Genomic DNA, 10,474 nt, shown 5'->3' on the forward strand with positions numbered 1-10,474 from the left:
CATAAAAATTTGCCAGTTTACTACAATACAATCAGATATTTGAGAGTGTAATTAGGCACAGCAGTACTTTGGTCCACAATCCAATGTTGGCATGCTAGCATACACTTAACATTAACGTAGTTATCACCAAATTTAGCATATTTTGCATTTTAGCACATGTGTAATAAATAGTACTGACCATTAAAAAGCTGAGATTGATGAATTTCATCAGACCAAAGTAGTGAACTGAATGAATAAATTTAGTTTTCTGTAAATACAAACTGGTACTCGATCCAGTCGTTTTCTCTCATGAAGTATTGAGGTGTTGCTGATATGTGACTATTAACCAGTGGAAATTTAATTGTCAGCCATTCTGGATGTACAACTATTATAACATCCTGAATGAGGCCCCAGTGATGTGGGCAAACTGACAATTAATGGACATAGATTAAAAGTGTGTATTACCTGACTGGTTTTTGATGAAGCACTCTCTTTGCAACCAGTTTCACACTGTGACACACCGCCACCTCTTACAAACTGCCACCAACCAGTCAGGCAACACACATTTTTTCCCTGGAGACTAGTGACTGTATCCTGTTTAACATGACAGCCAGTTTTCAAACATTTGCAAACGATATCATGCAAGGAACCTCTATAATAATAGTTACGGTAACAAAGAAAGAAATATTCAAGGAACAAGCTGCTTTTACTCAGAGTTGAATAAATATAGTAAGTTATTTTTTTCATCACTGTTCAATTTCTGTTGTACATTCTGGAAATATGATTATTTATATCTGATTATATGTAATCAGAGGCAAGATGTAACAAACTACAAATATGTTGCAGTTCAGCATTGGTTAGTTTGCAGCATTGCAGTGATGTTTGCAGTGATGCACGATACTGGACTGGTGCAGAGCAGCTGTGTTGTTCATGGTCAATGATTTGTTGCATCAAAGGTAGCAGACTGTGATATCTGTTTAAGCTAGTGATATTATTTATGCTCACTGAATTCTACATTTATACTAGAGGCTGGAAATCAGCTTTAGTTTGTATAACAGCTGCATACATCTTGCTGAATTTACAAAGAGCAGCACAGCTCAGACGATCACATCATGAACACAAACCGGATGTCTAAGTGATTGGGATTCCCACACTTGTGAAATTTGTTTAGGTTTGAAGTACACTATAACCTTTTTTGTTTCACTCTGCTTGTGTTGTACATAATAGTGTTCAAGTTCATTTTTAGGATGAGAATTTTAGCTGAAATAAAGCCTGTATTCACCTGTATTAATATGGCTTTATTACTGTATTAATAAGGCAGCGATGCACAAAAACACCTGTTAGAAGAGGTACTTATACTTCAAGTACCTTTTCACTTTTACTAGAGTAAAGAAATTGAATCTGTACTTCAAGTTTAAACACAGTATTTTTTCAAATCTGTGCTTCAACTTAAATTAAGAATTTGGACTTTCACCACATTTTATACATATATTTTGGTATTGATGTGCAAAATTTTAAAAGTTGAAATTTTAACAATTATCTTGCCAGATATTTTTTGTACAGTGTGGCGATCCTAACAAAAAATATCATAGTTAAATCGTCCAGTTAGACTTTGGGAAGACACAGAAATGATGTGCACATCCAGGAAAGTGGCGAAAGGAGTTTCCTGTACTCTCTCCCTCCTCTACCTACCTTAATAGATTACATGTACAGAGCTGGTGTTGTGCTGAATTACAAGAAGACTTAAACAGATATACAATATGGCGAAAGAACAGAAGAAGAAGGAACATTGAGTATTCAGTTTGGAGAGGAAGAAGGCAAATAAGGTGATTATAATTCCAGTCACAGCTAGCACAGCAGTTTGTGCAGTGATCCTAGATTTCTTGTGCAACCTCACAACGTTGTTCCCAAGGGGCTCATGTGAAGGCATAGGTCAACCACCCCTTTCCTGACTCACCACATGTTAAAGGAATTTAGTGGTGCATTGTGGGATATGACACTGGTAACCCCTGCAACTTTTTCCAAATTACTAACACATACACTCTCAAACCTGTCTGCAGTTTCAGCCGTGGAAAAATGGCAAATGTTAAAATGAAATGGCAATATGTAATGTCTAGAAGCATGTCAATAATGGAACAAGTGTGTACTGAGAAAATAAAAACGGTACATGTTCAAGAATACGTTTATAATCAAGTAAGTTATATTACAAATCATGATTATTTCGTATTTTATTTAGTAGTTTCCATTAGATCTTAATTAGCCATAAACCTCAGTGTAAAATGACCCGTTTCCATATTTTCCTTCTTATCTGAGATTGCCTATGATAATGTCACTGGATGACTAAATAACACAAGCTGGATTTTAGGCTTTAGGCTTTAATTGTGTACCAGTCTCCTCCTAGTCTTATCCCTTTACCAAACAGAGACAGTACACACTATTGCAGCATAAAAGAAAAGATAAGGCAGACAAATACAATTCTTCACGAGAGGCAAATCTTTGTGATTTGCTTAATTTATTCATCACTCTCTTCTCTTCTCTTCTCTTCTCTTCTCTTCTCCTCTCTTCTCCTCTCTTCTCTTCTCCTCTCTTCTCCTCTCTTCTCTTCTCTTCTCTTCTCTTCTCTTCTCTTCTGAAACTAATTACAGGTCATTAGTAATCAAACCTAAAGGTTATGGGCTGTAACTATCTGCCATCCTGCAGGAAATTGAATTAGGGAGATAAAGAATGAAACCTGAGCGGTGGATTTTTCTCAGTCAGGGACAGAAACCTGCCACGTGTCATTATTAGACCTATTAATGTTGTGAAAAGTTTCTGTTTACACTGTGTCGTTTGAAAACTAAATAAAACTGAGTGAGAGTGGAGTAATTTGAAATCATGTGGAACAAACTGTGACAATAAACATTTTCCAACTGTTGCTAGAAGGATTGTGGTAACTGAGTTCATTATTCAGATCCCCGTAATTATGGTAACAAATGTACTTGAAAAAAATGGCTTTATAAACATCATAAAGATCTTCACAGCAAGAATATGGGGTGTCCATTTACAGAGCCATGTTTCATAGAGCAGTAATTGCCAGTTTCTTGTCTCACTGTGGGGCCTGGAGCTGTGTTGGGTGAGAGCAAACTGTGGAACTGATGGGCATCTGTCAGCCAGCCTCAAGTGGATGAAACAAATCCGCAAAAATGGCCCAAAAACGGGGGGAAAGTTGTGTAGAAGGAGGAGAATAAACACTCCTCTGATCGCTTAGTAAAATGTTTCTTTTGCATTACAGAAAGAAAAAAAAAAGATTGGTTTGTTGGGCCAAACATAACACATGGATCTATCCAGATGGGGGCGGGCTCTGTTTTAGCCTCAGTATCTTTGTGCCTGTGAGCCCAGAGGGAATACTTGGAGCCACAACAGGCCTAAAGGAGGGCTTGGCCACAGGTGGTGTCCAGCAGCTGCTATGGCTTTGTATACCCAAGCACACATAGCCTAAACTAATGCCCATTGCCTGAGTATGCCCTATCTGACATATGCCTAACTGTACGTATATATGTGTGCACTGCATACCAATGTAATTAGCAAAAAAAGACACACAAAAAAACCCCGCGCGCACACACACATAAATGCATGGCAGCAACCTGCAAGGCCACAGAAATAGATTATAAGATATGGAGACATGTTTGTACATATATACACACATTCATAAACATGCCTAAGCAGTCACACAGATACTCCCTGCACTAGAATAATCCATCGCTAAGCCAAATGATGCATACTGTATACAGACACTCTTGCACCAGGCTATTATTTTAAATATTCTCCTCGCATCTGGCCTGCACACATCCCACATGCCAGCACAAATACTGCCTGTCGCTCAGAACCAAAGAAAAAGAATTACACCCTCATGACACAATGCGATAAACACGCAAACGTATGCAAACACCACGCATAAGTCGGATGGACCGTTAGCCCTGCACAGCCGTAATCACACATGAAAGAAAAAGACAGGAAGTAAAACAACAAAAAAAAAAAGCACCTCACACTCCAAAAAAAGGAACGGTACCGTATGTTCATGTAAAGCCATTCCCACACCCACATAGATTCCTAAGAGAAAACTCCAGTGTTGCTGTCCATCTTTCAGCTGTAATGCTAGACACACACCCTTAGAAGGGAAAAACCACAACTTTACACTTTTACTGACTCTTGATTTATGACAATGTTCGCTGCCAACGTGTCTTTCTCTATGGCCACCTCAGTTTTCTTTAAATGTCAAGCCCTCATATGCTGAAATTTGTTTACTGTTTATCTTATGCTTTTAGTTTTTGCACAAAGACAAATTTCCAGTGGTTTAAATGCTGAATGCAGTGATTTGATTTGGCATTCCGTTTTCCTTAACCATAAGCAGAATTATTCTGTTATGTAATCCTGCAAACTTGAATAAATATGGTAAATGCTCACCAAGTTTCCAAGAAGGCCTGCTCATTTTGTAAACAAGAGGAACAACAGTGGCAATTTATCCTGGATTCCAGAGCAATGAGGCAACAAATTAAAACAGGCATTAGTGGTGAATATGAGCCCTCTTAGGGAGTAACAAGACACATGACTGACAGAAACGTTATGCAAACTCTCCCACAATTGTCCCTTTCATCGATCCCAGGATACAGACTTTCTGCCTTCCAAACGAGTGACTCAAGTAGAGGGAGAGGACTCCAACCAGGAAGGTGGGATTTATTTAAAAATCTATCTTAACTCCAAAACAACTAAGAACTCACATGCATTCCAGTTTCCAACCACCTCCATGTGTTTGCATAATTGCATCCAAGAATTTCATGTGTCGCTGCACTCCACAGAATCAGTTTGCTTGTCTGCTTGTGCATCTAGATCACTGTGACTTGCAAAGTAGGCAAAAAATATAGTGTGACCATACCTCTTTACCTCTGTCAGCTGGCTGCCTATTTGCATAGAATGGTACACAAAAAAACAAGAAAACAACAAAAAACAAACAACCCAGATTTATCTGATCTCAGAGGTCTACCAGCTGGGTTCAGGTGATCCTCTTCACAATTCAGGGCCAGACTGTTTTGTTTGTCCAGGCTGTGTAGAAGAAGGGAGTGGAGTGAAGCTCATATTTGTACCTGGTCTCACAACACTCAAGCCGAACCCCCACCCCCGTTTTCCTGTCCCTTGAGCCGACGCATTTCACGGCTGCCGTAAAGAAAAGACACTGCCCTCAATTTCCTGTGAGAGAGGCCGTAACGGGGTAGAAAACGTATGAAGAAGGAGAGTAAGCAGCAAGAAAATACGCTGACAGCGATCTGAAGTGTACAGAGAAATTTAAACACCTTTTTTTAAATGATCCAAAGTGAGGTAGATTCATGGATTTACGGGATATAGGATGTTGTCACTGTATTTGACTGTACAAACAAGAGTAAATCAATATGCTGTCCAGTTTGATTAAGTAATGCTGATGCATGGAAGTTAGGCGGGTGATTATTTGTTAATACTACAGGCCTGGTCTTGCCCCTGTGTGTTCAGATCGTATATGTCTCGTCATGACTGTGCTGGAGGCAAAGTGTGCAGCAAGCATTCATGGGAGCCTGTGATTGTTGTGCTCTCTAACATTCGTCTTTCAGGAGACATGGGGGATAGTGGGGGATGGTGGGGGCTACTCTAAAATCTGACAAATTGCTGAAAATTGCCTTCACGCAGTCATTCCTGTTTGGACACACTTGGCACATCTGGTTGTGATCTGGCAACAAAAGTGCTGCGGCGGAGGGCTCGGCTCTCAGAGTGGTGCCACATATTATCCCCACTCTTCTCCGCCTCCTCCTCTCTTCTGGTTTGGCCTGCACACATACTGATGATCTTCACCCCCAGCCCACTCCTTTTTCTGTGGGGCACTTGGAGCTGATGGTGTTGTGTAGTGATGCTTGGCAGTTGTCCTGGCGGAGCATTCCTGAGCACATCTCTGACTTTAAGGGTATCAGTGGGTTGTAATTGAGGCGTCTGCAGAGATGAACGCAGCGCTATGATGCTGCAAGCGTGCATATTTTCAAAAAGGAAAGCTGCTCACAATGTGTGAACTTTAAACAAAGCTAATAAAAGTACTGACGTGATAAATTATCCATGTTTGGAACTGTTTCGCACATATGCCTCCTGTTCAATAGTGGTGCATAACGATCAGCAGAGATCGTTTCGTTTTTTCCTTACATCAAATATATCAGTTGCATGCGTCGCAGAAAGCCTCGTCTCAGTGTGCCGCTGTAGCTTTTACTAATCTCTCTACTCTGCTCAGCGTCTGCGAGGATGACTGCATGTTTTCCATGTTAACACTGCTGCTGCAGAATGTCTCCACGGAAAAACACAACACGAACAAGAGGTAAGATACTCCACTGACTCAAGTTCTGTGGAATACGATGCCAAGCAAAACTCAAAAAATAGGCTCTAAGCAATAGTTGACATACTCGTGCATGCAGCCACAAAGAAATATTGGATAGATTCAAATCTCTACTCTTTTGTAGCATGTGCATCAAATAAATATGCACTGGATTGTGAAGTAGAGGAGAGGTCGTGGGTAAATACTTGCAGCATTGTCAGTCCTGCAGCTGTGTAGCTGAGAGAGGAAAACTGAGTGCACAGCTGCAGACTGAGGCCTCAGCTTCTCAAATTGCTTGTGCCTCAGTTTCCTGCTCTTTCTACCCGAAAGGCCAAACCAGGCCCTTATTAGACCCACCCCCACCTTAATAATCCATGATGTCACCCCAGCATCACTTTTTTGCTTTGCTTGATATGTTTTTCATTACTCCTGCTGGTGCCACCCCCATTGTTAGTTAAATATTAACAGGTGTTTGAGTCGAAGAGGACAAGGAGGTGAAATGAATCCATTCGGCTCTTCTGTTCCTGTCCATCCGTCTATCTGTCCATCTACTGCTATCACCACATCTGCTTCAGTTTTTACTTCCCCTGGTTTGTTTGTCCATCTGTATTTGTGCCCCACCTCCACCCCTCTCCTTCAGTGGAAGGAGGCTGAGGAATGATCAGTCAGGCTTTGATGCTGCTGGCCCCTGCCCTGGCTTTCCACAGCACATGAGCCCAGGCAATTATAAAAGTGCTCCTAGCTGCCTACTATTAGTCTGTAATGCCCCTGTCTGGAGCATGAGGAGGGCATAGAAAAGAGAGATGAAGAGTTGGAGAAAAATGAGAATGATGAAGAGAAAAAACAGGCTTGTAAAACTGACTGACAACTTTCTCACTCGCACCGCTTTGAGTAAAAGAAAGAATAAAGTGTACTATACATTTCTGGATGCTGTAGCGCACATGTGGCAGGCAGGAAGTACTTTGGCATGAGCAGGCGTGGGGGGTAGGGCAGGAGAGATGATGGCCCCTTTATTCCCAGCAATCATTAGACAAGACTCCAGAGGAAGTCAGAAATCAGCAAACCATATGATCCATACTTCCCGTCTTCCTAGCATATAGGATTTGTGCTTTTTAGACCATTCACTGTGTTGTCTACAGCTGGTTAAAGCTTCCATTCATTGTGCATAATGGTAAGTCTGTGTACCAGCCGTTAGAAATAAATCACTTTGGAGCATCACTTCAGCTAGGGACAGTCTGCTCTAACCAAGAGGAGGGTTTTTAATAAATACATTTTATTTTAATTCAGCTCCATCCAAGTTCAAATAGTTCAAATCAATTATGTACTGTGAAACTATGAAACTAGCTGAGAAAAAATTAGCTCGATAATGCAAGTTCAGTAAACTAGTAAACTCACTTCACATTTTAAAAAGCTTGTTGTTCAAATATATGAACTCACAGCTCCAGATGCTAAAGTCATTTTGATCCCTTCAGTACAAAGACTGTAAACCTGCTCCCAGCGACTGCTCTCAGCTGCTCATTCAATCAGATTATTAGTTTGAATCCAACATCTCACGTTTGTTTTAAGTCTGTAAAGGAAAAAGAAACACATTTTACATTAATTAAGTAGCAACAAGAATACCTTTATAATAAGTAGACTTCAATCTTGAACCATAAACATGATCGACCACCAGTAGTTTAGGCTTATAGTATAAAATGAGAGGTTTCGGGTAACTTTCAGCCATAAATGATACATAATACATTGCATCTACAAGAGCTGGTAGCATCATAGATGTTTTCTTGTCTGAAGTGTGGAAAATAATTGATTTTTAAGCCTTTACTTCCCAAAAACATCGATTTCTCGTGTAATTCCTAAAAAGCTATTTTTATATCTTCATTCTTCATAGATGCATTTTTATCCACTTATATCCACCAGATTATGGCAACAACATGGATCATCAACGCTTGAAATATCTGCAAGAAATCTAAGAAAACTCCCCTCCATCCAAGCTTAACACACCATCCTCTGTACACTGCAGCAGATTGAAAATGCATATGTTTCTTTTTTTTTGCTTTTTTTAATCCTATGCTGACAGACTTTTACCTTTTACTCAAAGTCATTATTCTACTTCTTACCACGGTTGATCTCTGCTTACGCTCAGACCAACACCATGTTGTGTGATGAGTTTAAACACAGTGAGAACTGGATTTACTCTGCGCCAGGGACAGTAAAACTAATAACTCCCCAAAATGCACTTGTGCTATATCAAAAGACAAAAAAGAAGGGCCAAAGGCTGAATCCAATTAAATTTTCCAAATCAGTTCCAAAAGAGAGGACGCTTTTGAAACAATAGAAATGCTGTTCCAAAGACTGCGGATGATCCCGTCCCAACCCACCCAACCCAGCTCTGTCACACTCCCCCTCGCACCTGCTGTGTGCTGTGAGAGGAAAGAACAAATGGAGGGATAGACAATGTGTGTATGTGTGCATGTTTGGAAGAGAGAAGCACAAATGGACATGCAAGCTCTTGTACGAATGTGCGTGTTTACGTGTGCGCGGACATATAGGAATGCATCAGTGCTTGTGGCACAAGGCAGGGCCTCGGCTCGATTTAACCCTCTGCCGAATGCCACCGTGACGCCAGTCTGACTTTGTGTGGCCGCATGCCTCCACTGAAGAAGCTATGGAAAAAATCTGTGGACCAGTAAGTCTTAGAGATTACATGGCTCCTCTCGTCTCTGGCCTCAATAATGCCTCAAATCCAGTGGTACCATGTCACTGCAATTTGGAGCTTTCCTCTTTAGAAAAAAAAAAAATCAAATCTCCGTTCCATCTCAGATCTTTGGTCACTGACACTCTTGACGGGCCTGCTCATGAGCATGTGCACATACGTGTGCTTAGAAAAGAGCTGGCTTGTGGATGTGTGTGTACATAAAAGAAAAAGGGGGATGCATGAGAAAGGAGATTACATGTTGAAATAGCAATGCATCAACTAAAACACAACATTGGCTTGATTTTTTAATTGCCTCTCAGCTACAATGAATGGCCAGTGCAGCTGTCTGCGTGAACAGCTGCTTGACTGAAAAGATTGGACAGAGCAGGCTCCAGGGAGGGCGGAAAGAACAATGCAGGAAGAATCATATGGACTATGAGGTATTTTGTAATTTCACAACTCTGAAAAATGCAGGCAGGATTAGGAATCGTTTTTATTGGAAATTCACAGCTGTTCCAGGACATATTTCCCAGGGAACTTGCAATGATGTATTTTCTCTGCTGTCCGGAGAAAGCAGAAGCAGCAAGGTGTATTGGTGTGTAAAATAAACTGAAGTTGTCATTGTTTCTTCTTCTTTGGGCTTTGTTTACGTGGAATCTTTGAGCCCACAAGTTGCAATTTACAACTGTGAAAGAACTAGGGGGTCTAAGAGATTCGATGGAGCAGTCTGTATGGATTTCCTGCAGAATATTTGTCAGACTTGAATTAAGTACTGTTGTTTTGCTCACTCCCTCTGTCTGCCTCAGCCCGAGGCCTTGTGGCTGACTACCCTACATCTATAAATCACCAGGAACGCATGCTTATGTCCTGAAGCAAGCACGCTGAGTCAGTCTGGCAAGGTTAATCACATTCACATCTCCTCAGCCTGTTTGCAGCAGCAACTGATAACCAAACACACATTACAGGGCATGATCCCTCTTGTTTGTGAATTCTGCTCATATTATCTTTTACCAGTGATGCCACATGAAAGAGTTTGATGTAGGTAAAGCTGTATCTCCACTGTTTTGTTACCAATCACAAACTGCAGTGTCCCTAGTGAACAACACAAACATAACACATGCAGTATAGGTGTTAAAACAGAGATATGGAAGGTGGGGTGGGGCAGGGGTGGTAGTAGTAGTGGATGAAAAACGACCACAATAAGAGACAGGAGTCTCATTCACATTGCACACATTCTCAGCTTTCACTGGGGCCATTGGTCTGCCGCACTCATATCCTTATGTCTTTGTGTTTGATGGACTTTGGATTGTATGGGAAGCTTTCCAAGTTTGCCACATGGTTTAATGCCTATTAATATGTCTGAATATAGCTAGTATAAGTATATTATCAGCATGGGTGTGATTGCAAATGTGCATGTGATCGCGCTTCAGTCTTTCTTCTTC

Source organism: Simochromis diagramma, unplaced genomic scaffold, assembly GCF_900408965.1.
Source record: "Simochromis diagramma unplaced genomic scaffold, fSimDia1.1 OVJJ01000026.1, whole genome shotgun sequence".
Taxonomy (NCBI): domain Eukaryota; kingdom Metazoa; phylum Chordata; class Actinopteri; order Cichliformes; family Cichlidae; genus Simochromis; species Simochromis diagramma.